Source organism: Oryx dammah, unplaced genomic scaffold, assembly GCF_014754425.2.
Source record: "Oryx dammah isolate SB20612 unplaced genomic scaffold, SCBI_Odam_1.1 HiC_scaffold_1, whole genome shotgun sequence".
In the NCBI taxonomy this organism is placed as follows: Eukaryota; Metazoa; Chordata; class Mammalia; order Artiodactyla; family Bovidae; genus Oryx; species Oryx dammah.
This window is the reverse complement of record NW_024070185.1, coordinates 80,327,702-80,354,140: the sequence shown is the minus strand read 5'-3', so window position 1 is coordinate 80,354,140 and position 26,439 is coordinate 80,327,702. Positions and strand designations below refer to the sequence as shown.

At 38.6% G+C, this 26,439-nt stretch overlaps 1 protein-coding gene and 1 pseudogene across 1 annotated transcript in view; one reads left to right on the top strand and one right to left on the bottom strand.

Moving 5' to 3' along the window:
• Positions 1-26,439, top strand: part of FANCC (FA complementation group C) — a 325,895-nt gene that overhangs the window by 71,995 nt on the left and 227,461 nt on the right. The gene's annotated exons all lie outside the window — the stretch shown is intronic.
• LOC120854241 lies at positions 6,383-10,922 on the bottom strand (annotated as a pseudogene).

The window sequence follows — 26,439 nt, the reverse complement described above, 5'->3', positions numbered from 1 at the left end:
TTGGTCAGGTTTATGTTGTGGTGGTGGTAAGTTTATTTTGTTTTCTTGTTTAATAAACTGCCATTGAGCCAACAAATTCTCTTACTTGTGAAGAATAAAATGGAAGATGGATGATAATTAAGATTTTTGTATTTAACTACTAAAGTTTACTAATTTAGAACTCTTAGAAGTAATAGCAGACAATCTCCCTATTTAGAGATGGGCCAAGAACTGCACAGTAGGTGTTCAGGTAAATGAATTTTGAATGACAAATAAATGAATCGCATCTAGATGTTACCATTTTCAGAAGAATGCAGTGGCTCTCACACTTTCCTTTTCAGGAGCAAGAAAACCTTTCCTGGAGGCCTCTATCCCAGATGTCTCCTTGTATCTCCTTGGCCAGGATACAGTTATGGTTGTAACTTTACTCCAGTTAAGAGGTGTGGGATTACCCTCATAGACTTAGCTGTAATAATTGTCTTGGGTAAACCACAAGGATGACTGTACTGGATATAAAAATAATACATTTCCTTTTATCTTAGGAAATTTAGAAAATAACGAGAAGTATAATTAAGCAAATAAATTCACCACACGGAGATAACTATTGTTAACATTGCAATATTTAGCTTTTCAGTTGCATATGAATATATTTATGTATATAAAATTGCAGTCATCCTGTGTATAGTATTTTATAGTCTTAAATTTAGCCATCTAACACAAGCATTTTTCCATGCCACTAAATCAGGTTCCTCTAAAATGAGATAGGAGTTTGTTGGTACTTTTATCTGGCTGTATTGCAAATTAGTTAGTTGCTTGTTGGAAATTTAGATAACAGTTTTTTTGCTGTTATATGCAGTGAACATTCTTATATATCACTCATTGTGTACATCTCTGGTTATTTCCTTAGGCTCTGTTCCTAGAAGTGGGTTTATAGGTGAAAGGGCATAAACACTTTCAAAGCTTTTGGCATACTTTTCCTATTATCCTCCAAAAAAACTTGTACAAGTTACACTCCCATAAACTTGTATATGAGTGGCTATTTAACTGTATTCTTGCCAGCACTGGGAATTACTTTTTAATTGCTAATTTTATAGGCAAGAATTGGTATTCTTTTGTTTTACTTTGGTTTTGTTTTTTCTTGTTTTTTGTATTACTGCTGTTATTGACTACTTTTTCATTTAATCAGCAGTCCAGATATCAGTTGATGAAAGAATAAATATGTGTTTCTTGATGTGATCTTCTTAACATGGCATCATTTTTACTTTTTAATTATGATATACATAAAAGAACATAATGTTAATGTTAAGTGTAAAACTTCATAGAATTTGTAACAGTCTACTTTATGTTTACTTAAAATATTTATTTAACTGATAATATTATACTAATTTTAAATTATAGTTTCTCTGAGCCAATTCTGGGTGAATTATTCCATCATAGTTGTAACCTGCCTGAAGTTCCTAATTACATATAAATTTCATCTTTGAAACTGACTAAAAAATAGTTTCTTTTCAAATTCTTTCAAGTTATTTAGTAAATGTCTGTGACTTTTACTCACAGTTCTTTGCTTTGACAACATAGCATTTTCTTTATCTTCACTTTCTTTCAGGTATAAAAAAATCTTTGTTATATAGGAGGAATTTTTAAATGTCTTTTAAAGTTTTCCTCCTTACATCCTAGATTAGATTCTTTTTTCTTTTTCTTCTTTTTATTGTATGAGTGTGTTTGTGTGTGTGTGTGTGTAGGAATAATCTCAGAGCTCAAGTAAATGATATTTTCCTGTGTTATTTATTAACAGCTACAGCTACTGCATATTGTCAACATTTGTCTCATTTAATCTACTTTTTGGTTCTAGGCAGTTGGTATCATTATCCTTTTCTTTTAAAGAGAAATGAAATATTTTGACCCACACAGCTAATGATGGTAGAGCTAGTTTGGAACCTAGTTTCCTAGTGATGTGTTTGGGTTTCACGTTATAAACTGTACTGTGTTTGGTCTTGTACATTAAAAGAGACTGAATTGAAATTGTCAAGTTATCTTGAGAAATTTACAGTTTAGTTAAATTTGGTTCTCACTCTTAAGTAGACTCTTCTCCCTATTATTTGCAGCTAGAAAAATAGAAAGCCTCAAATATAATTTAATATAACCATTAAGAACCATAGCACTTTTACAGTCATTTTTGTTGTAAACTTGTGTTTATACAACCCATGACTTGATAGCAGACCAAACCATCTTATATTACCATATTTTGAATGTAGCAGGAACTGGCTTAGCAAAATTTTGAAATCTCTGACTCTAATATTTGTGGTATAGTAAAACAAACAGCTCTGTGGCTTTCAGGTTTGTGTGGTGCAACCTGTCCAAGGCACTGATGCTTATTCTCACTGTTGACTCCCTAGATTTCAGGAGTGCTTTTGCTGACAGGCATTTCACCAGGAGAGATTATTTCTACCTAGTGGAGAAATCTTGGAGATATCATCATTGTTTTGTTAGAAATGCCATAACTAATGATAGTAGCTAACATATTTTGAGTGCTTACAATGTGCCAGGCACAAGTCTAAGTGGTTTCTAGATAGTAATACATTTTATTATCACAGTAATTCCTAGGTTTTCCGCATTTAACGATGCAGAAACTGAGGCATGAGGAGGTTAAATAATTTCCCAAGGTCACAGGGCAAAGTGAGAATTCAAACCTTGGCAGTCTACCTCCAGAGGCAGCCTCCTTAGTTACTCTGTTATACTGACACTTACTAGATGAAGAGAGAGAGGGTAGACTCATAAGTAGCTGTTCATGCTTTTGGAAAAGGTTAACCTTATTTCTCACATCCATACATGACCACTGGAAAAACCATAGCCTTGACTAGACAGACCTTTGTTGGCAAAGTAATGTCTCTGCTTTTGAATATGCTATCTAGGTTGGTCATAACTTTCCTTCCAAGGAGTAAGTGTCTTTTAATTTCGTGGCTACAATCACAATTTGCAGTGATTTTGGAGCCCAGAAAAATAAAGTCTGACACTGCTTCCCCTGTTTCCCCATCTATTTGCCATGAAGTGATGGTACCAGATGCCATGATCTTAGTTTTCTGAATGTTGAGCTTTAAGTCAACTTTTTCACTCTCCTCTTTCACTTTCATCAAGAGGCCTTTTAGTTCCTCTTTACTTCCTGCCATAAGGGTGGTGTCATCTGCATATCTGAGGTTATTGATATTTCTCCCAGCAATCTTGATTCCAGCTTGTGCTTCTTCCAGTCCAGTGTTTCTCATGATGTATTCTGCATAGAAGTTAAATAAGCAGGGTGACAATATATAGCCTTGATGTACTCCTTTACCGATTTGGAACCAGTCTGTTGTTCCATGTCCAGTTCTAACTGTTGCTTCCTGACCTGCATACAGGTTTCTCAAGAGGCAGGTCAGGTGGTCTGGTATTCCCATCCAGTTGAACCGTGAAGAAAGCTGAATGCTGAAGAATTGATACTTTTGAACTGTGGTGTTGCAGAAGACTCTTGAGAGTCCCTTGGACTGCAAGGGGATCCAACCAGTCCATTCTAAAGGAGATCAGTCCTGTGTGTTCTTTAGAAGGAATGATGCTGAAGCTGAAACTCCAGTACTTTGGGCACCTCATGTGAAGAGTTGACTCATTGGAAAAGACTCTGATGCTGGGAGGGATTGGGGGCAGGAGGAAAAGGGGACGACAGAGGATGAGATGGCTGGATGGCATAACTGACTCGATGGACATGGATTTGGGTAGACTCCGGGAGTTGGTGATGGATAGGGAGGCCTGGCATGCTGCGATTCATGGGGTTGCAAAGAGTCGGACATGACTGAGTGACTGAACTGACTGACTGACTGAACCTTATTTCTAATGGGAGTCAAAATAATTAAGCTATTCAGTTCAGTTGAGTCACTGAGTTGTGTCTGACTCTTTGCGACTCCATGGACTGTAGCATGCCAGGCTTCCCTGTTCATCACCAACTCCCAGAGCTTGCTTAAACTCATGTCCATTGAGTTGGTAATGCCATCCAACCATCTCATCCTCTGTCACCCCCTTTCCCTCCTGCCTTCAGTCTTTCCCAGCATCAGGGTCTTTTCTAACAAGTCTGTTCTTCACATTAGGTGGCCAAAATATTGGAGCTTCAGCATCAGTTCTTCCAACAAATATTCAGGCCTGATTTCCTTTAGGATGGACTGGTTGGATCTCCTTGCAGTCCCAGGGACTCTCAAGAGTTTTCTCCAACACCATAGTTTAAAAGCATCAATTCTTCAGCGCTCAGCTTTCTTTATGGTCCAACTCTCACATCCATACATGAGTACTGGAAAAAAACACAGTTTTGACTAGACAGACCTTTGTTGGCAAAGGATGGTCTCTGCTTTTTAATATGCTCTCTAGGTTTGTCGTAGCTTTTCTTCCAAGGAAAAGTATATTTTAATTTCATGGCTGTAATCACCATCTGCAGTGATTTAAGACAAGATGGTAGAGTAGCTATTGCCACTTATTAAATTCTTAACTCATAAAAATGAGTTGTTTTATGCCTAATATTACTGTGGAACCCAGTGAATATTTAGATAAACTTGCACTTCCAGTAAATAGTTTTCTAGAAAGATAGTGTTTAAAACAAAATATAGAGTGGGTTCAGAATCAATGTGACAGTCACAGAATGACTGAGTGATCTTGTTAATGCTCTGTAATAAATATTGCAGACCATGCCTTATAGATTGTGTACTCTGTGCTTTATAACTGTATCTTCCAGAAATGGCAGGCTAAATAATTTGGAATTGCCCAGGCTGGCTGTAGGTAGAATTTGTATTTGACCTCTTCTCATTTCACCTATCGTTGATTGGGACCTTTGTCTGTTCTTCCTTTCCCTGTTTCAGCATGCTCCTCCTGAGACATTGGTATTAATGTTTAACAGTATGTTTCATCTTCTCAGGGTATTTGCGTTTAATAAAAACTCAAAGGCCATGCTACAGAATTACTTCCACTATTTGCCTCATTCCTTGATGAGGCTCAGGAAATTTCTTCTTCGTATCATCATCTCTCTTCCAGAAGTCTATTTTGCTGTCAAGTCTAGACCTCAATAAGGAGGCAGTGAACAGGGAGAAGAGTAGATGGAGAAAAGTCTAAATGAGATGGGAAGGCATGTGTGTAGATCATGGGTGGGAAAAGCAAGGGATCCCAGAGAACTCACGGAAGCAGGAAAGAATAGTGCTCCATTTGGAAATGAGGCAAGTAAGGTAAATTGAAGATATTCAGGACAGATAGTTCAAAAATGAAGAAACTTCTCCTGACCGAGTGTAATACAGTGAAACGAGAATATAGATATGTGATAGAGTTAAGATTCTGCAATAAAAATGCAAATAATATAAGATTATGCATTTAATTTTTTATGAATTATCTTTTGAATTATTCCTGGTTCACAATTGATTAAAACAATGTAAACATTTTATAAATTTTGAAATTATTAAATATAAAAGTAAAATTTTATGTGAATTGCCACTGTTGAGAGTAAGAGGTGGTAATGATATTTTTGGTGAGTGCCTTCAGAAATGTTATCAGTGCTCATCTTTTGAATGATTTCTTTGTAAAAGGTTTTTCATTTGATGCAGTCCCAGTTATTTTTGCTTTGGTTTCCTTTGCCTGAGGAGATATATTAAAATATATATATTCCTGAAAACCACTGTTTGTTTTCTTTTAGAAGTTTTATGATTTCAGATCTTACATTTAAGGCTTTAATCCATTTGGAGTTGATTTTTGTATATAGTGTGAGAGTAATCCAATTTGATTCTTTTGCATGTAGTTGTCCAGTTTTCCCAACACTATTAATGAGGGTGTTTTTTTCTCATTGTATTGTTTCACTAATGTTTTGTTGTAGATTAATTGACCATATAAATACGAGTTCACTTCTGGGCTCTGTTTTTTGTTCCATTGATCTATATGTCTGTTTTTGTGCCAATACCATACTCCTTTGATTATTGTAGATTTGTAGTATAGTTTGAAGTCAGAGTATATGATTCCTCCAGCTTTATTGTTCTTTCTCAAATTTGTTTTGTGCTATTTAAAGTCTTTTTGTTTCTACCCAAATTTTGGAATTATTTGTTTCAGAACTAAGATGCCATTGGTGTTTTGAAAGGAATTGTATTGAATCTGTATTCCTTTTGTAGTATGGTCATTTTAACAATATTAATTCTTTAATCCATGAACATGGTATATCTTTCCATTTCTTTGTACCATCTTCAATTTCTTTCAACAGTGTCTTATAATTTTTCACATAGGTCCTTTACTTCTTGGTTAGATTTAGTCCTAGGTATTTTATTCTTTTTGATGTAATTGTTATTAAGTGGGATTGTTCCCTCTTCTTCCCCTCCCTCCCCCCCGCCCCCGCCACTGCCAGGCATTTTATTTGTAGGTATTACATCCCTCGAGAAAAAAATCCAAGGATTTTCCTTCCTGTGTGTTTTCATCTTGCTTTTTCATGGTTCATGATGCCAGCTGAAGTTGTCAGTACAATGAAACCAAATTGATGGGATGGGAGCAGGTTATTCTGCCATTTTTCAGATGTTAATCTGGGGCTGATCACTCCACACTTATTTAGCCTGCCTGTGAGGTTCACAACAGTTTTCCCAGCTCTGTGATGATCTGTGATTTCAAATTCACCAATGTAACCATGCTTCACCATCACAGTTAGAAACCTGATGATGACTTTGGAGCACAGCCTAATAAGCACCTGGCATTTGCCTCTCTTTTCAGCATTGTTGATACTCTTGAGAGCATCAGCCAGGACATTCACGCTTTTTCACTCTCCTCTTTCACCCTCATCAAGAATCTTTTTAGTTTCCTTTTTGCTTTCTGCCATTAGAGTGGTATCATTTGCATTTCTGAGATTGTTGATATTTCTCCCAGCGATGTTGATTCAAGTTTGTGAGTCATCCAGCCTGGCTTTTAGCTTAACGTACTCTGCATAGAAGTTAAATAAGCAGGGTGGCAATAGACAGCCTTGACGTACTCCATTCCCAGTTTTGAACCAGCCCATTGTTCTATGCCTGGTTCTAACTGTTGCGTCTTTCCCTGCATAAAGGTTTTTCAGGAAGCAGGTAAGGTGGTCTGATATTCATTCCCATCTTTTTAAGAATTTTCCACAGTTTTCTTGTGGTCTACACAGTCAAAAGCTTTAGTGTAGTCAATGGAACAGAAGTAGATGTTTCTTTGGAATTTCTTTGCTATTTTTAATGATCCAATGGATGTTGGCAATTTGATCTCTGATTCCTCTGCCTTTTCTAAATCCAGCTTGTACATCTGGAAGTTCTTGGTTCATGTACTGTTGAAGCCTAGGTTGAAGGATTTTGACCATTACCTTGCTAGTATATGAAATGAGTGCAATTGTGTGGTATTTGGAACATTCTTTGGTGTTGCCTTTCTTTGGGATTGGAATGAAAATTGACTTTTTTGAGTCCTGTGGCCACTGTTGAGTTTTCCAAATTTGCTGGCACATTGAGTGCAGCACTTAGCAGCAGCATCTTTTAGGGTCTGAAATAGCTTAGCTGGGACTCCATCACCTCCACTAGCTTTGTTCATGGTAATGCTTCCAAAGGCCAAAGGTTACAATCATGTTTAAGCTAGTGAAAATTTTCAAGATTTTTACCCATAGTTATTAAACAAATAGACTCATACTCTTTCTTTGATTTTTTTTTTTTAATCTTAACTAGATAGATATGGTTAAACTTTCTGAGCTTTGCCAGACCAAATACAGTTCTTGTGGTGTGACAGGGAAAGATCAGTAGATCAGTAGCACATTATTAGCCCTTATGCTGTGCACATACATACCTACATAATTAACCCGTTACTTGAGATCACCTTGCCTCTAAACAAGTGGTCTTGAAAATGAGGTAGAGAAAGGTAAAAAGATCAGACTGCTTGTGACAGGGAGAGGAACATCTGTTAGCGGAAGGGTTTAAAGAAAATCTGGCTCATGGAATTAATGCCAGAGGGCATGTGCTGCTGTAGAATATCCTGTAGTCTAAGTTGGATGAATAAACAAACCAAGCAACAAAAAAACCCTTCATATTTGACATGTGAGAGGAGCTCTCCCTTATGAAATTCTTAGTTGACATTGGAAATACATAGTATCTTGAGGGTAGAGTTAGGGGGAGACACAATAAAAAGCTTTTGTATTTTAATTTCCTGGTGGTTGAGGAGTCACATAGTAGACTTTGAAGCAGATAATACCTCATAGTATAACCAACACAAATTATCCTCTGTGTCTGGAGGAAGCAAGCAGCTGGCTGTCTGAATTTATGAAATTGTAATTCAGGGAACTGATTAATTTTACTATATAGGGTGTGAGGGCTGCAGCTGCTGCCAGATAATAGTTGAGATCCATTTTTTGCCTTTTTCACTCTGCTCCTGCTATTTCTGAACCTTTTTATTTTATTTTATTATAGAGGAGTTTTAGGTTCTTAGAAAACTTGAGTGGAAAGTACAGACTTACCATATATTTTGTTCCCCTACATATGTACCACCTCCTCCATTATCAACATCCTTGCCACATTAACTGTACATTTGTTACAGTTAATGAACCTTCATTGACATATCATAATCATCCAAAGTCCATCATTTACTTTAGGGTTCACTCTTGGTATGGTACATACTATGGGGTTAGAAAAATGTATAGTGACATATATCCACCACTAGAGTATCATGCAGAGTGGTTTCACTGTCCTAAAAATTCTCTGTATCCTGCCTATTCATCCTCCCCTCTTCTCAACCATTGTCAGCCTTTTTTTTTTTTTATAACAGAACAGCCAGTTCTGTTATAATTTCATTGCTCTGTACAACTGTTGCACTGTACTTTGATCACAGTTAGTTCAGAGGATTTTTTTCTCCTGTAAGTACTGCTGATATCTTGTTTTTATTCCTTTCCTCGAAGTAATGGCAGGTCAGTGACCAGATTGTATAACAGAGATGGTTTTTCGTTTCTTGAGATTTCCCTGATAGTCTGCTAATTGAAGATACTTCCGGATATTAAATGATAAAACCTGATAATACAGCCCTAAGTAGTAAGGTTTTGCTGTAGACTCACAGAGCTAGAAGGAAATTTTAGGCTCCTACTCTCTGTTTACAGATTGTGGTCATCTCTTCCACAGATCTCAGATACAGAAATGATGTAATTCTCCTGAGTGTCCTTAACTAAAAGAGCTATATAACTCTTGATTACCATAATGCACATGCTGATCATTTCCTCTTTGCTTTACCTGCCTTTGAAAAATCTGCACAGACTTTCAGTTCAGTTCAGTCGCTCAGTCGTGTCTGACTCTTTGCAGCACGCCAGGCCTCCCCGTCCATCACCAACTCCCACAGTTCACCCACACTCATGTCCATAGAGTCGGTGATGCCATCCAGTCACCTCATCCTCTGTTGTCCCCTTCTCCTCCTGCCCCCAATCCCTCCGAGCATCAGAGTCTTTTCCAATGAGTCAACTCTTCACATGAGGTGGCCAAAGTACTGGAGTTTCAGCTTTAGCATCATTCCTTCCAAAGAACACCCAGGACTGATCTCCTTTAGAATGGACTGGTTGGATCTCCTTGCAGTCCAAGGGACTCTCAAGAGTCTTCTCCAACACCACAGTTCAAAAGCATCAATTCTTCAGCACTCAGCTTTCTTCATGGTCCAACTTTCACATCCATACATGACCACTGGAAAAACCATAGCCTTGACTAGATGGACCCTTGTTGGCAAAGTAATGTCTCTGCTTTTGAATATGCTATCTAGGTTGGTCATAACTTTTCTTCCAAGGAGTAAGCGTCTTTTAATTTCATGGCTGCAATCACCATCTGCACAGACTTTAGTACCTGTCAAACACTAGTCTTTGTGGGATGAGCAGCTGACCCAGTAGAAAACAATTTAGAGACGTTGTTGAATGAACTGAGCCAACTAAATTTTCTTCCTGAGAATATGGACCCTGAGGTTCTGAGTTAATTAGATGGTGGTGAATCCTTTGACTGAAGGATCATATACCTCCTTGAAAGATGCTGCATTAATTGCCTGAGGCTGCTGTAACAAACAATTACCAATTTAGAGACCGAAAGCAGAAGAAAGGTATTATTTTATGGTTCTGGAAGCCAGAAGTCTGAAATCTGGCAGGACTGCTTTCCCTCTGGGAACACTAGAGGAGAATCTGGTCCTGGCTTCTGGTGACTGCCAGTGAAAGCACTTCTGAGCTTGTGGCTCCATTGCTCTGATCTCTGCTCGCCTGCCTCCTCCTCTGTGTGTCTGCCTCATGCTCCCCCATTCTCAGAAGGGTACATCTGATTTCTTTTATGGCTTACCTTGGTAATCCATTATAAGTACTTCCTTTGTATTTGCCATACAAAGTGAATATGAATTCATTCCTTCAAAGTAATAATTGCAGGTCCCAGGGAGACCATACATTTGAGGGGCCCATCATTTAGCCTACTATGTATGCGATGGCATGTTCGAATAATTTTAAAAATCTTTTCATTCTGTCATATTCTTGACAAGAAACTGCTGTGTTGAGTGAATTAATGAGTATTCTTTATCTGAAATTATAATGTCGATATGTTGCCTTTGGTGATTTATGTAATATGCTATGAAGTGAAAAGAACATGTAATGAGGAGAAAAAATTGAGTTATTTTCCAAGAAGTGGTCTATCTTTTTAAGAGCCCTCCTGGCAAGGAGCCATCACCTGAAACCTATGTTTGCCTACCACACTTAATCCTAAGGCTGGCTTCTGTATCATGGTGAGATAGCTGTGAGCAGCAGCTGGAACTCTTATTTCCTTCTTCACATCTGACAAGGAGAGAGTCTGTTCTCGGAAACTCCTGGGTGAGTGAGTGAGTGTTCTAGCATGGGTGAGGGAGTGACATTTCGGGCCAGACAATTGTTGGTCTTGGGGGACTGTCCTGTGTGTTATAGGAAGTGTAGTAGCACCCATGGCCTCTATCCACTGGACGTCAGCAGCACACTCCTCTAGTTGTGACAACTAGAAATGCCATCAAACATTGTCAAAGGTCCCCTGTGGGTCAAGGCTGCCCCTGATCGAGAACCACGGCTTAACCCAATCAGAGCTCATTCTTGTCTCATCAAAATCTGCTGGCTAAGAAATTTTAGGTTCCTGTTAGGAAGGAGGAATGTAGAAAATAAGTGTTGGAGAGGTGACTGCAGATGTTCACTACATCCGGAATTCTAATGAGGGCCCAAACTGGGTCAAATCTAGCAGACCTACTAAATTTCTTCTAGGCCCCTGTTGGTATATGTTGTCCAACTCTTTGTTGTGTCTGACTTTTTGCAACCCTATGGAATATAGCCCACCAGCCTCCTCTGTCCATGGGATTTTTCCAGGCAAGAATATTGGAGTGGGTTCCCAGTCCCTTCTCCAGGGAATCTTCCCAACCCAGGAATTGAACCTGCATCTCCAGCATTGGAAGGTGGATTCTTTACCACTGAGACACCTGAGAAGCCCCTCTGTTGTCTAACATTATTTTAAAATAATATCTATTTTATATTGGACAAATAAAACCCAATATTATGTCTTTTTTTTTCACCCCCAATTCTATGGGCCTGTGAATCACATGTTGGTTTTTTTTTTCCTGCTTTATTTCTGTCAACTAGTTGGTTGCTTTTTATCTTAGAATTTGCCTCTTTCTTGTATAACTTCATTCTTTTCCAGCAAGTCTCTCTGCTGAGGTTCTCACATTCAGCTGGATTTACCTTTCCTATGACACTGCTCTGGTTTCCTGTTGCTACGGGGCTTTAACAAGCACACCATATAGTGCAGACTGCACTTAGCATAGCCATGTATGAACACTAGAGAACTGTGATTGGAATTTTTCTAAAGTATCCTCTTTTATTCTACGAAGCAATTAAAATAGAATAAAGACATATTTATTGCTTTGAAACTTTCAGTGATTTCCAGGTTAACAAATTTGTACTTTTACAGGCATCAGAAGACTGGCATTTTGGGGCTATGTGTTATTTCTTCCACGATTGTGCCATGTAGAGGATCCCCTCTATTTTCGTGTGAGTACTCTGGCTGTGGTGGAACCCTGACTAGTAACTGATGACAGAATGCACGACATGATTGGGAGTAAACATGAGTTGCTGCTTTTTCACCACAGTTAAGGCGTGGGAGAGGTTATGCATACAATGGCTCATAAACAGAGTACCCCCATCGGACCAATAAAAAGTAACAAGACCGCACGACATAGAAGCTAGAATTTATGTGAGTTGTTCAAGCAAGTCTGGGTCAAGGATTTTGTAATTGGTAGTAACTAAGAGCTTCATGAAATTCTGAGGGGTTACAGAAAGAACTCTATTTTTGCCATGGCTTTTGCTTTATTCTGTATGTATGCAGCATAGTAGAAACAATCTGCCTTACTGTGATATTAGTTGCACAACCCCCCAAACTGTCCTTCCTGTGTGTTTTCTTCTTTATTTTACTAGCAGCTCATTTGGCCTCCAGCTTTGCTGGTCTAGAACTTCTGTGTTCATTTTAAGCTCCTTGAGGGAAGGGGGGCTACTGTAATCATCTTCAAATGAGTTTGAAAAAAAGCACAATTCCCCAGTCTTAGTATTGTGCCTTCTTTGGTTTAAAATTTGACTGAATGACTTGATATATATCCTTTCTAGACTCATTAGAACCCATAGGTTGCCCCTTGAGTTTTCTCTGCTTCTTGGAAAACAGATGGGGGAAGAGATCTAGAAATATTCACTGAGATAGCTCAAGCTGAATAGGAGGGAGAGAGGATACTGATAGTAGCAAGACTCATTTTACTATGGTTATTAAAGCAAAAATGAGGGCAACAATTCCTTTTTCAGGAGGTCTTGGCAAGGACCCTAGTTTTAAGCAAGAAAGAGTCACAGCCAGTTATATTGAAATGATTTGAAGTCCATCCCTCCACAGTCATGTTTTTCTGAAACCAAGGTAAACAGTTGGTTAGAGGTGGGTATAGAGCTAGCCATTTTTTGATAAATGGATAAATTGTCCCTTGGAACTATTTCAGTAGGTGGTGCTCTTGTGCCATAATATAACAAAATTTTTGGAAAATATCTGAGACCCTGTGGCTAGTTCTAGAGCCTTTGTCCCTCTTGATCCCCTCGAGTAACTACCAGGTATACCACTTGGATAGCATGATGTGGGTGGTTTTAGTGAGAGATTTTATATCTGGAAATTAGGCAAATTCGGGTCTCTTACCTTCTTTAGCTTGCCTGAGCTCTGCTTTCCAGGGGAACCTAAATGAGAGGTTCACTAACCTTTATGAAAAATTGATGACTCTTGTTCAGTCACTCAGTTGTGTCTGACTCTTTGTTACCCCATGGGCTGCAGCATGCCAGGCTTCTCTGTCCTTCACCATCTCCTGCAGTTTGCTCAAATTCATGTCCTTTGAGTCGGTGATGCCATCCAACCATCTCATCCTCTGTCATCCCCTTCTCCTCCTGCCTTCAGTCTTTCCTAGCATCAGGGACTTTTTTCCAGTGAGTAAGCTCTTTGCATCAGGTAGCCAAAGTACTGGAGCTTTAGCTTCAGCATCAGTCCTTCCAATGAAAATTCAGGGTTGATTTCCTTTAGGATTGACTAGTTGGATCTCCTTGCAGTCCAATGGACTTTCAAGAGTCTTCTCCAGCACGACACTTTGAAGGCATCATTTCTTTGCACTTAGCCTTTTTTATTGTCCTGCTCTCACATCCATACAGGGCTGCTGGAAAAACCATAGCTTTGACTATACTAACCTTTGTAGGCAAAGTGATTAGTCTAGTCTTTATCTAAACAATTATGATATGTGTTATATATTACCAGTTTTCTGAGACCAGTTGTTCTGTTGGAAATCATCTGTGATCCTCCAGATAACTTCAGATAACATATCTGAAGATGTTATCTTCCAGATAACATCTGTTATCCTTTCCAGATAACTCAGGCTTTCATTCTTGTTTCTTTATGCTTCCAGACAAGATGCAATGGAATGAAATAACATGTTGTAAAGAAATTTATAAGTGGTGAAGGAACAAAGATGAAAAACATCAAGTTGAGATAGCAGCTGATAATAACTAGAGCTGACGTTGAACCCTGTTAGCATCAGCTCCTTGTCTCAGTTCTTTTGCTGTATGTATAATGAGTCCATTGGTCTGAAGTTGATTGTGATACTATGATGAACAGGACATCCAAAGAAGTCCATGTTAGGTGCTGCTGGCAGAAACATGGTGGGCAAGGAAGAGAAATTTAAATCCAGACTACATATCATTCCAGGGTGGACACATCTCTTGTTGCTAGAAACATTTAAGGTTCTGCTTTTTCAGGAAGTTTTTTGTCTCTAAAATGAAAGACAGTCACCTCACTTTGTATCCACCAGCTGTTAAGAAAGAGGTAAAATGCTCATGGGACTTTTGCCTCAGCATGAGTGTGCTGATCTGAGCTGCTTAATTCCCCATTGTCTCTGCAGGCTGTTAGGCCTCAGTGAGCTCGGCTGCAGCCCTAGCGGCTTGCCTCTTGAGCCTTGCGACTCAGCAGATCCGGTGATGTTCAGGGTGCTTTCTGGTAGCTTTTGAGATTTTCTTTGACAATTAATATTTTAGACTGTGTGGGTTTTAAAAATTGATTTATTTACCTGATTATTATTATTATTTAAGTTGGAGTATAATTGTTTTACAATGTCATGTTAGTTTCTGCTGTACCACATCTGAATCAACTATTGGAAAATTCTGAAAGAGATGGGAATACCAGACCACCTGACCTGCCTCTTGAGAAATCTGTATGCAGGTCAGGAAGCAACAGTTAGAACTGGACATGGAACAACAGACGGGTTCCAAATAGGAAAAGGAGTACATCAAGGCTATATATTGTCACCCTGCTTATTTAACTTCTATGCAGAATACATCATGAGAAACACTGGACTGGAAGAAGCACAAGCTGGAATCAAGATTGCTGGGAGAAATATCAATAACCTCAGATATGCAGATGACACCACCCTTATGGCAGAAAGTGAAGAGGAACTAAAGAGCCTCTTGATGAAAGTGAAAGAGGAGAGTGAAAAAGTTGGCTTAAAGCTCAACATTCAGAAAACAAAGATCATGGCATATGGTCCCATCACTTCATGGCAAATAGATGGGGAAACAGTGGAAACAGTGTCAGACTTTATTTTGGGGGGCTCCAAAATCACTGCAGATGGTGACTGCAGCCATGAAATTAAAAGACGCTTACTCCTTGGAAGAAAAGTTATGACCAACCTAGATAGCATATTCAAAAGCAAATAACTTTGCCAACAAAGGTCCGTCTAGTCAAGGCTATGGTTTTTCTAGTGGTCATGTATGGATGTGAGAGTTGGACTGTGAAGAAAGCTGAGTGCCGAAGAATTGATGCTTTTGAACTGTGGTGTTGGAGAAGACTCTTGAGAGTCCCTTGGACTGCAAGGAGATCCAACCAGTCCATTCTGAAGGAGATCAGCCCTGGGATTTCTTTGGAAGGAATGATACTGAAGCTGAAACTCCAGTACTTTGGCCACCTTATGCAAAGAGTTGACTCGTTGGAAAAGACTCTGATGCTGGGAGGGATTGGGGGCAGGAGAAGAAAGGGACAACAGAGGATGAGATGGCTGGATGGCATCACTGACTCGATGGACGCGAGTCTGAGTGAACTCCGGGAGTTGGTGACGGACAAAAAGGCCTGCCATGCTGCGATTCATGGGGTCGCAAAGAGTCGGACACGACTGAGCGACTGAACTGAACTGAACTGACTGAATATACATATATCCCCTCCTCCATAGGCCCCCTGCTCCATCCCACCCTTAGGTCATCACAGAGGACAGAGCTGAGCTCCTTATATATCTATAATTATTTAAATTGTCTTTTTCAGTATTTAGAATGTACTGTTAATCAACAAATTCGTATTTCTTGAATATTTCTTGCTTTTATCTCTTTAAATATTGTTTCTCTTCATTCTCTTCACTTTTTCTTTTTTGCTGTGACACCTTATAGATGTTTGTGAAACCTTTATGTTTTCTAACTTCTTTCTCATAATTTTTGATTTTCCTTCTGGGCTGCATTCTGAGTGAATTTCATGGTATTGTCTTCAAATTTTCTAGCTCTTTAGTTTTGCCTAAAGTATCTTGTGTACTGCATTTTTAATTTTAATGACTGTATTCTTTACTTAAATAATTTTCAATAGATTCTTTTGTAGTCATCTATTGTTTTAACTCAGAGTTTGTGCTTTATAATTTCTTATTTTTAATTAGGTTTTTAACATCTTAAATAAAATTATTTTGATTTTTAATTGAAGTATAATTTACTTACAATGTTGTATTAGTCTCAGGTGTGTAACGTAGTCATTTGATATTTTTGTACATTACAAAATAATCACCACAGTAAGTGTAGTTCCCATCTCTTACCATACAGAATTATTACTGACTATATTCCCTGTGCTGTATATTATATTCCCATGACTTATTTATTTTATAAATGGAAGTTGGTAGTTCCTGTTGATCCCCTTTACCTACTTTGCCCTTTCTACTTACTCACTTCTCCTCTGGCAACTACTAGTTTTTTCCTCTGTCTCTATAAGTCTTTTTCTGTTTTTGTTATATTGTTCATTTGTGGTGTTTTTGTTGTTGTTCAGTTACTTAGTCGTGTCTTACTTTTGCAACCCCTGAACTGCAGCATACCAGGCTTCCCTATTCTTCACTATCTCTCTGAGTTTGCTGAGACTCATGTCCATTCAGTCAGTGATGCCATCCAACCATCTCAGTCTCTGTCGCCCCCTTCTCCTCTCGCCTCAACCTTCCATCAAGACCTTTTTCAATGAGTCCACTCTTCATATCAAGTGGCCAAAGTATTGGAGCTTCAGCTTCAGCGTCAGTCCTTCCAATGAATATTCAGAATTGATTTCCTTTAGGATTGAACTGGTTTGATCTTGCAGTCCAAGGGACTCTCAAGAGTCTTTTCCAGCACCACAGTTCAAAAGCATTAATTCTTCAGTGCTCAGCCTTCTTTATGGTTCCGCTCACATCTGTACATGACTATTGGAAAAACCATAACTTTGGCTATACGGACCTTTTAAGACTCCACATATAAATGAAATTTTATGGTATTTGTCTTTTTCTATCTGACTGATTTCATTTAGCATATTATCTTCTACTAATGGATCCACCCATGTTGTTTCAAATGGCAAGGTTTCATACTTTTTTATGGCTGAGTAACAGTACATTGTGTGTGTGTCTACATCTGTGTTTGTCCATGCGTGTATGTGTCTCACATCTTTACTCATTTATGTATTAATGGACTTCTGGGTTGCTTCCATATTTGACTATTGTAAATAATGCTGCAGTGAACTCTGGTTTGCATATATCTTGTTGAATTAGTGGGGGGTTTTTTGGATAAATACCCAGAAGTGTTATTGCTGGGCCATATGGTAGTTTTATTTTTAATTTTTTGAGAAACTTCCATACTATTTTCCATAGCGGCTGTACCAATTTATATTCCCACCAACTATGTACTAAGGGTTCCTTTTTCTCCATATCCTCACTAATATTTATACTTTGTTATCTTTTTAATGATAATCATTCTGACAGGTTTTGATTGGCATTTCTCTGATGATTAATGATATTGAATATATTTTCATGTGCTTGTTGACTGTCTCTATGTCTTCTCTGGAAAAATGTCTTCATGTCCTTTATTTTTTTAATTGGATTTTTAAAAATATATTGAGCTGTATGAGTTTCTTATATGTTTTGGTTGTTAACCCCTTATTGGATGTATCATTTGCAAATGTCTTCTCCCATTCAGTTGGTTGCCTTTTTGTTTCGTTGATAGTTTCCTTTGCTGTGTAAAAGCTTTTTAGTTTGATGTGGTCTCATTTGTTTATTTTTGCTTTTGTTGCCCTTGCCTGAGGAGACAGATCAAAAAAAAATTCCTAGAGACCGATGTCAAAGAGCTTACTGCTTGCTTTCTTCTAAGAGTTTTATGGTTTCAGGTCTTAAATTTAAGTCTTTAATTCAGTTAAATATACTTATTTTGTTGGACTATTTTATAATATTCATTTCATCTGAAATGAATTAGTGGTTTGATGGCTGATTTTGTTAGTTGCCTTTATTGGGATTAGATTTCCTCATGTACTTCAGAACTTTGGTTGAATGGCATGTTTTGAATGCAGCATATTTTTTAATTGCTTTCATTGATTCATTTTCTGCCTCTCTTTCTCCCTCTCTGCTTAGTCTTCCTTGTTTAAAGCAATTTATAGTTGTCTCTGGGGCTTTCATGGAGCCCTAGTCCAGAATTGCCATGGTGTTTCAGTTACTTGGAGAAGGAAATGGCAACCCACTCCAGTATTCTTGCCTGGAGAATCCCATGGACGGAGGAGCTTGGTGGGCTCCAGTCCACGGGTTGCAAAGAGTCGGACACGACTGAGTGACTTCACTTCACTTCAGTTACTTGGGCAATCACAGGCTGCTTCATTGAATTCCTCATCTCTGGCTGGTCTGTGTTCTCCCTCCTCCCTAGGGACAGCTCCATATGCGATAACCAGTCTTCTTTCAGGAATGGAGGAGCCCTCCTCCAGTTTCACCTCCAACCCTGCCTCAGGTAGGATGCCACGTCTGCCTCTGTCCTTGGTGGGTTATGGTTAGTTTGAGCAAACTCCGGGAGATAGTGAAGGACAAGGAAGCCTGGCATGCTGCAGTCCATGGGATCACAGAGTAGAACTCAACTGAGCAACTGAACAACTACCACCAACTTTTGTAGGTTTCATGCTTCCAGTTACAGTGCTTATTTTTGGATCCTGAGCTTAGGAGGCTAAAGGCTTTAACTCTGAGAATTTACTCCACTCTGTTTCTGCCTCATATCTATTAGACAGAAATTTTTCTATTGTTTTTGAACTTGCTTGCATCCTCTTGGTTTTCTCTTCTTGTTTCCTCTCTCTTTGCTGTGTTTGGAGTAGAAGGGATCTATCAAGGAGTGAATTTACTTGCCATCTTAACTGGAGGTCACATGGCTGAGGGTTTAAAGGAAACAAAGTGAGATATTTGGTTTTACATAGTACTAAAAGCTAACCACAAAAGTGCTTTTCTGTTTGAGTTCAGTGACCCGCAGCATACAATCATTTAAACTCCTCCTTCAGAGGCTTGCAACCCCAAAAAGATGAGTGGGATTAAGCAGGTGGGATTTATTAGGATGCCATGGCTCTCTACAAGGATTTCACTTTTTATTTTGATGGTAATTTTAAGAATTCAATTGTTTCCAAACACCCACAGTTCTAACTAAATAGTGTCTGAAGACATCAGAGCCTGCAGTTGTGTTTGTCTTGGTGCCAAGTAGCACTACTTTTAGATGCTGAAAACTGAACAGAGGTGAAAATGTAAATAATATGTGTGAATGAGAGAGTGAGTGAGTGCTGTTTCTGGCTGGCTGGGGTGTCCCTTTTTGATGCTGTCTGCAGCATTCCATGTTTTCTTCTCTCCCAGCCCTTCCCAGGAATAATTGTTTTATCTGTTTGCAGTTCGTGATTTCCTCATTAGCCATGGGTTGCTTGAGAGGAAATGGGAATGCTGCCATTTTTTTATTTGCAGTGTTTTTAGAGTTCCTGTCATATGGTAGTTTTCCAATAAATATGTGGGATTTTTTGTTTTTGTTTATTTAATAATAAATTATGAGTAGAACCAAGGATGGAAAGAGGCAGAAATAACTTGGAGCCAAGTTACTAATGACAAAGGCAAGAAGATTTCTAATATTTTAATATCTAATGTGCTCCTCAGCCCGTTTTTCTTCCAATCTCACTGAAAGCGTACAGTCTTACTGTCTGTCAGTTAAGTGAATTGAGGACAAAAATGCAATGAAAGTAAGTCACCACTATTTCTAACAGAATGTATATGTGAAGACTGATATTTCTCACGTCCCAGTGATAGGTCCTTGCTGCTCTGATGGAAATAAGGTCAGGAGTTTCTATCTGAGCAGCTTCAAAAGCAAGCAGTCCTAAAGGGATGTTTCTATTTGGGGGCCAGATCCAGAGAGCAGCTCGTTTTCCCACGTGGCTTGGGGCATGGATGGGAGAATGGAGCTCAGTAACCCCCCAGAAAGTTATCTGCTAGGTTAAATTTCCTTAATTCTTTGCAAAACTGAGTGAAGAGTATGTACACTCTGCACCTGAATTGCAGTTGCCTCCTCTTATTTCTTTGGTCCAGGTTTTGTTTATGATTGGGGTTTGTTTGAAATTATCTGCAAATTTCAGGTCTGTGTTTTTGATTAGAGTGTCTCAGAAACAAAACACTCCTGACTCAACAGAGAAAAAGCCAGCTCCTCCTAGTGGAATTTTTCTTAAAACCTCATTGTTTTAACAGGAAAAAGTGTATCATTTGTTTCTTTCATAAGCACTTTATGGGAGCAAGAATATTTTATTGTGAAATTTTTTAAAGAAAGCTACAAATACATGGACAAGTTTATCAATCCTGCTTAAAGTAATGAAGCAAAGAAACATTGAAAAGTAAATTGAGAATACTGGTATCAGGGTTTCAATAAGGAAGAGGAAGAATATTGTCAAGTATAAGCATAGTTGAGCATAAATTTCTTAACTTTATATTTGATTATATTTAATGGAGGTTTTAAGTAGTTTCTGATAAGGCTATTGTACCCCTAGTTAACGACATTGACTGGAGGCTAGATATTTGTCTCTTTTCCTTCTTCCATAAACACTGTGTTTTCTAGCCTTCTGTCCGTAATTCTCTGTGTAGTGCTTATTTCATGGGAGAAGTGACTTCAGTTGATTCATACTCAGGGAAAATGGGGGAAAAAACTCCAAAACAGTGCTTTTTATCAGGTTGCCACTGAGTAGGTTATGGTCTATATATGGCAAATGTAGACTTACCTCTCATACTTGGAGATTGTGCAGACCAAATGAAAGTAATTTCAGAACATTTTGGCCACCCTGACAGGTATATAATATGCAGCCATTTTTGATACTATGAGATTTATAGCGAACTTCGTTTTAAATGTTGACAGTATGGGAACTGCATGTCTTTCTGTCAGCCCCAAAGCCAGCATTTTATCTGAGTCACTCCTCTACAGCAGCCTTAGTGGATTTGTGTGTTTACTTATTTATTCACACGTTTGTTCAGCAAATATTTATTGAACTTCTACTGTGTGCCAGCTACATACATAGCCTTGGTTTTCAGAATGTGTTCAGCAAATTAGGTTCTGAGGAAATGTGCCAGGGAGGACACATTTGACTGTAAGAAAACCCAATAAAAGATGGCTTAAACCAAAAGGAAAATTCCAAGGTTGGCTACTTCATTCCTTTAGCTGTGCTAGTGAGGGGACCCAGGTCCATCTTTCTGCTTTGCTGTTTGCAGCATATTAGGTTAATTACTCCTTGAATCCCTAGGTAACTACTGCTGGTGTGTCCCATGAAGATTGCAGTGTATAATATGGGGAACAAGTGAATTTATCCACTAATATTCTCCAGTGGAAGCTCAGTTCTTATTGTCCAGAGTTGTATAACATTGCCCATTCCTATAGTTAGTTGGAAGGCAAATTGAAATACCATGACTGGAATGCTCCAGCCATTCTTAAAATGTGATGTTGGGTATCTCTGAGAACTTTCAGAAGACTGATGTGGGCAAAACTATTTTCATAGTAGTGCTAAAACATCATTTGTGTTTCTTACTCTAATTTTCTCACTAGTCTACAGTAGAGTTGTTAAGAGTTGTTGATTTATGGTGATGTCATTGCTCTGGAATATATTCCAGCTAGTGGAATATATTCTTGGGTTTTAAATTTTTCTTAGTTTTAATTTCTAATGTGGTAAATATTAATATATATAACTCACATAAATAGAAGTTGTCAGTAATGCTCTCAGTGATGAGTATGACTATAAAGGGGAGTCTGAGAACAAAATGTTGAGATCCACTGGTCTCGTTAATCAAGATTCACCCCTGGCAAGAAAATAATAGCAAATGAAACAACTGACAAAGGATTAATTTCCTAAATATACAAGCAGCTCATATAAGTAAATACTGGAAAAACAACCCAATCAAAAAGTGAGAAAAAGACCTAAACAGACATTTCTCCAAAGAAAACATACAGATGGCGAATAGACACATGAAAAGATGCTCACACAATGCTCATTATTATTGAAATACAAATCAAAACTACAATGAGATATCACCTCACACCAGTCAGAATAGCCATCATCAAAATGTCTACAAACGACAAATGCTGGGGAGGGTGTAGAGAAAAGAGAACCCTCTTGCACTGTTGGTGGGAATGTAAATTGATACAGCTACTGTGGAAGACAGTGTATGCTGTGCTTAGTTGCTCAGTCATGTCTGACTTTGTGACGCCATGGACGGTAGCCCGCCAGGCTCCTCTCCAGGGATTCTCCAGGCAAGAATAGTGGAGTGGCTTGCCATGCCCTCCTCCATGGGATTGTCCCAACTCAGGGATCAAACCCAGGTCTCCTGTATTATAGGCATATCCTTTACCTGTCTAGGTCACGAGAGAAGCCCAAGAATATTGGAATGGGTAGCCTATCCCTTCTTGTGGGAACTTCCTGACCTAGGAATTGAACTGGGGTCTCCTGCATTGCAGGTGGCTTCTTTGCCAGCTGAGCTACCAGGGAAGCCCAGAAGACAGTATGGAGACTTCTTAAAAAATTAGGAATAAAACCACCATATGACCCAGCAATCCTGCTACTCGGCATATACCCTGAGGAAATCAAAATTGAAGAAGACACATGTATCCCACTGTTCATCACAGCTCTAGCTGCAATAACTAAGACATGGAAGCAACCTAGATGTCCATTGACTGATGAATGGATAAAGAAGCTATGGTACATATATACAGTGGAATATTACTCAATCATATAAAGGAATGCATTTGAGTCAGTTCTAATGAGGTGGATGAACCTAGAGCCTATAATACAGAGTCAAGCATGTCCAAAAAAGAAAAATATCATATACTGACACATATATATGGAATCTAGAAAGATGGTACTGATGAAATTATTTTCAGGGCAGCAGTGGAGACACAGACAGAGAACAGACCTATGGATATGGGGGAGGAGGGTTGGGGAGGAAGGAGAGGGTGGGATGTGTAGAGAGAGTAACATGGAAACTTACATTACCATATGTAAAATAGATAGCTAATGAGAATTTGCTGTATGACTCAGGGAACTCAAACTGGGGCTCGGTAACAACCTGGAGGAAGTGGGATGGGGTGGGAGGTGGGAGGGAGGTTCAGGTGGGAGGGGACCTATGTATATCTATGGCTGATTCATGTTGATGTTTGGCAGAAACCAACACAGTTCTGTAAAGCAATTATCCGTCAATTCAAAAAAAAAAAGATTCGGGAATATCCCAGCCTTCCCCAAGACTCAATAGCTATGAGATTTCTGGACAAAACTGATTCTCTTAGCAAAGAAGCAGTAGAGGGGTTAGGGCTATTGGATGAGCAACCAGCAGTGTTTATGGAATTATTCTGAGGGAGGGGGCTTTGGTGGAAGGGTATGACCGGAATGCAGGATGTGCTCCAGGTCCTACCTCAGCTTTGACTGGAGTCACTGCTGGTCTATTCTTTTATTTTTTTTAAATTGTGGTAAAATATACAAACCATAAAATTTATCATTTTAGCCATTTTTTAAAAGTGTACAATTCGGCAGCCCTGAATTACATTCACATTGTTGGGCAGCCATCACCACCATTCATCTCTAGAATATTTTCACCTTCCCATCTGAAACTGTTTACCCATTAAACAGTAAATCCCTGCCTTTTCCATTTCTCTCAGCCCCCGACAACCACCATTCTGCTTTCTGTCTCTAAGAGTTTGACTACTCTGTAAGTATCTCCTATTAGTGGAATCATATAGTATTTGTCCTTTTGTGTCTGGCTTATTCCTCTTAACATAATGTTAACATGATGTGGATTCAGGGTTCATCCATATATGCATCAGAAACTCCTTCCTTTTTATGATTGAATGATATTTCACTGTGTATATTTATATATTTAGTTGACCCATCCATCTTTTGGTGAATATTTGGGTGGTTTATACCTTTTGGCTTTTGCGTATGCATTGCTATGAGTATGAGGAAAAAGTTATCTCTTTGAGTCTTTACTTTCTATTGGGTGTGTATATAGAAGTGGATCAGATGGTAATTCAGTGTTTAATTTTTTAAAAGGAACCACCATACTATTTTTACACAGCAATACTATTTTGCATTTCCACTAGCAGTTGAGGTTCCAGTTTCTCCACATTCTTACCAGCACTTGCTAATTTTTTTTTTTTTTATGAGAGCCAGCCTAAGGGGTATAAAGTAATATCTCATAGTAGTTTTGATTTGCCTTGACCTAATGATTAGTGTTGAGCTTTAAAAAAATTTTTTTTTCAATTTTATTCAAGTATAGTTGATTTACAGGGTTGTGTTAATTTCTGCTATACAGCAACATGATTCAGTTATACATGCACACACACGTACACATACATATGTATTTATTCTTTGTCATATTCTATGCCATTATGGTTTATCACCGTATACTGAATACAGTTACCTGCCCTATATGATAGGATCTTGTTGTTTATACATTCCATATGTAACAGTTTGTATCTGCTAATCCTTAACTCCCAATACACCCTTCCTCCACCTCCTTTCCACCTAAGCTCTAGGATGTCTCTGGATGGAACTGCCATATGAGATGTGAAAGTGTCATTCAGTAGCAATGCTAATTGAGGGCCAGAATATCACAGGTTAGATTATAGATTGTGTATTTTTTCACCCTGAAGCTTAGTAACTTAGGAGAGGAAAATAATGTCCCATCATGTTAAACAAGAGGCTGAAGTTGCTCACGTCACTAGTGGTCACTGGTCCTGGCGCTGTGGTAGCCTCGACATCCTGTGCATCCCTGCCTGTGGCTCTTTGACGTTGGGGCTGCATAAATACTCAGGTGTTAATACGCAACTTTAGGAGCCTACTTTGCTTTCTGAAAGATAATTTGAGAAGCACTGTTTTAGGGCAGTCCCTTGCCAAGTTCTTAACACTTCTTGATTACTAAATTAAGGGAAATGTTTTTATTTGTAATGAATTAGGGCACTTTGCTCCAGTCTATCTCCCATTTGTTTCTTCATTTTTTGTTACCTTTCTTCCAACAATGCTTAAGTGTTTTGATGCTTTTATTTCCTTCTTCCAATCTAATGAATTATGCTTGGTGAATTCCTCATATCTTGCATAAACATTTCTATGAAATTTTTGGTTATATCCTTTTTTCCAAAGAAAGATAGCACTAAGTTGTGTCCAACTCTTGCGATCCCATGAACTATATAGGCTGCTAGTTTCCTATGTCCATGGGATTCACCAGGCAAGAATACTGAAGTGGATTGCCATTTCCTTCTCCAGAGGAACTTCCCGACCCAGGAATTAAACCCAGGTCTCCCTCATTGCAGTCAGATGCTTTACTGACTGAGCTACATGGGAAGCTTTTCTAAAGGAGCCAACCCAAATGGGGAACTTTTAGCCCTAGAGTATTACCTCTCTCACCTGCTATACTTTGAGTCTGAGCCCTGTCAATTTGGCAGCCTTCAGTATGAACCTTTATAGACAGTGGTTGGGCTACAGAGTATCTTTGTGCCATGGTGATTTGAGTTCATAAAAAAGTGCTTTAGCAAGCAACAAAGTAACTTTTGACCAGTTTATAAATGAGAGGGAAAGGACAAATGCCCTTGATCCAAACCTGAGACATTTGGACTGTCTCTCTTTTCAGTATCTCAGATGTTTGAAGGACCCCAAGGTTGGTTTCCCTTGCCACTTTGTTCCTTCCCCTCCCACCTCCTGCTTTCCGCTGTTGAGCAGGAAACAGGGACATGAACAAGCACATGGGAGTCTTGCACAGGTTAGTCACTTCTGTTCAGATGTCCAGGTCTCTCTGCTCATAGGACTGTTACTTTAGTTCAATCTACATGAGAATTTCTGAAGCTGATTTTATTTTCTTTGGGAAACATAAACTGAGACTAACAGTTACTGTTAATTTTAGTCTCCGTATTTGGAGAAGGTGAAAACATGATTTGATTCTGTATATTTAAGAAATGAAAAGGGAGATTTCCTCCTAACTTTCTATGCCCTTTGCTTTTGCTATATTAGTATGTATTGGGGGGTTTGTGTGTGTGGAAAATGCTTGATAAAATCCTGAGTTTTGAGGAAATGTCATTGAACATCCACCTTTCTTTTATGCTCTTAAATAAAAAATGCTAAACAATATTTCGTTAGTTGTTTGTATGAAATTAATATAGGCAGAGATATCTATGTGAGGGCATATATACTCAGCAGGATTGTAAGAAAGCCAAAGATTTATATTGGGGGCAATATCAAGGAGTTGATATCAATCAAAAGTGTAGTTTTCAGTTCTCTAATTAGTGTGTATATTCAGTTCAGTTCAGTTCAGTTGCTCAGTCTTGTCCGACTCTGTGATCCCATGGACTGCAGCACCCCAGGC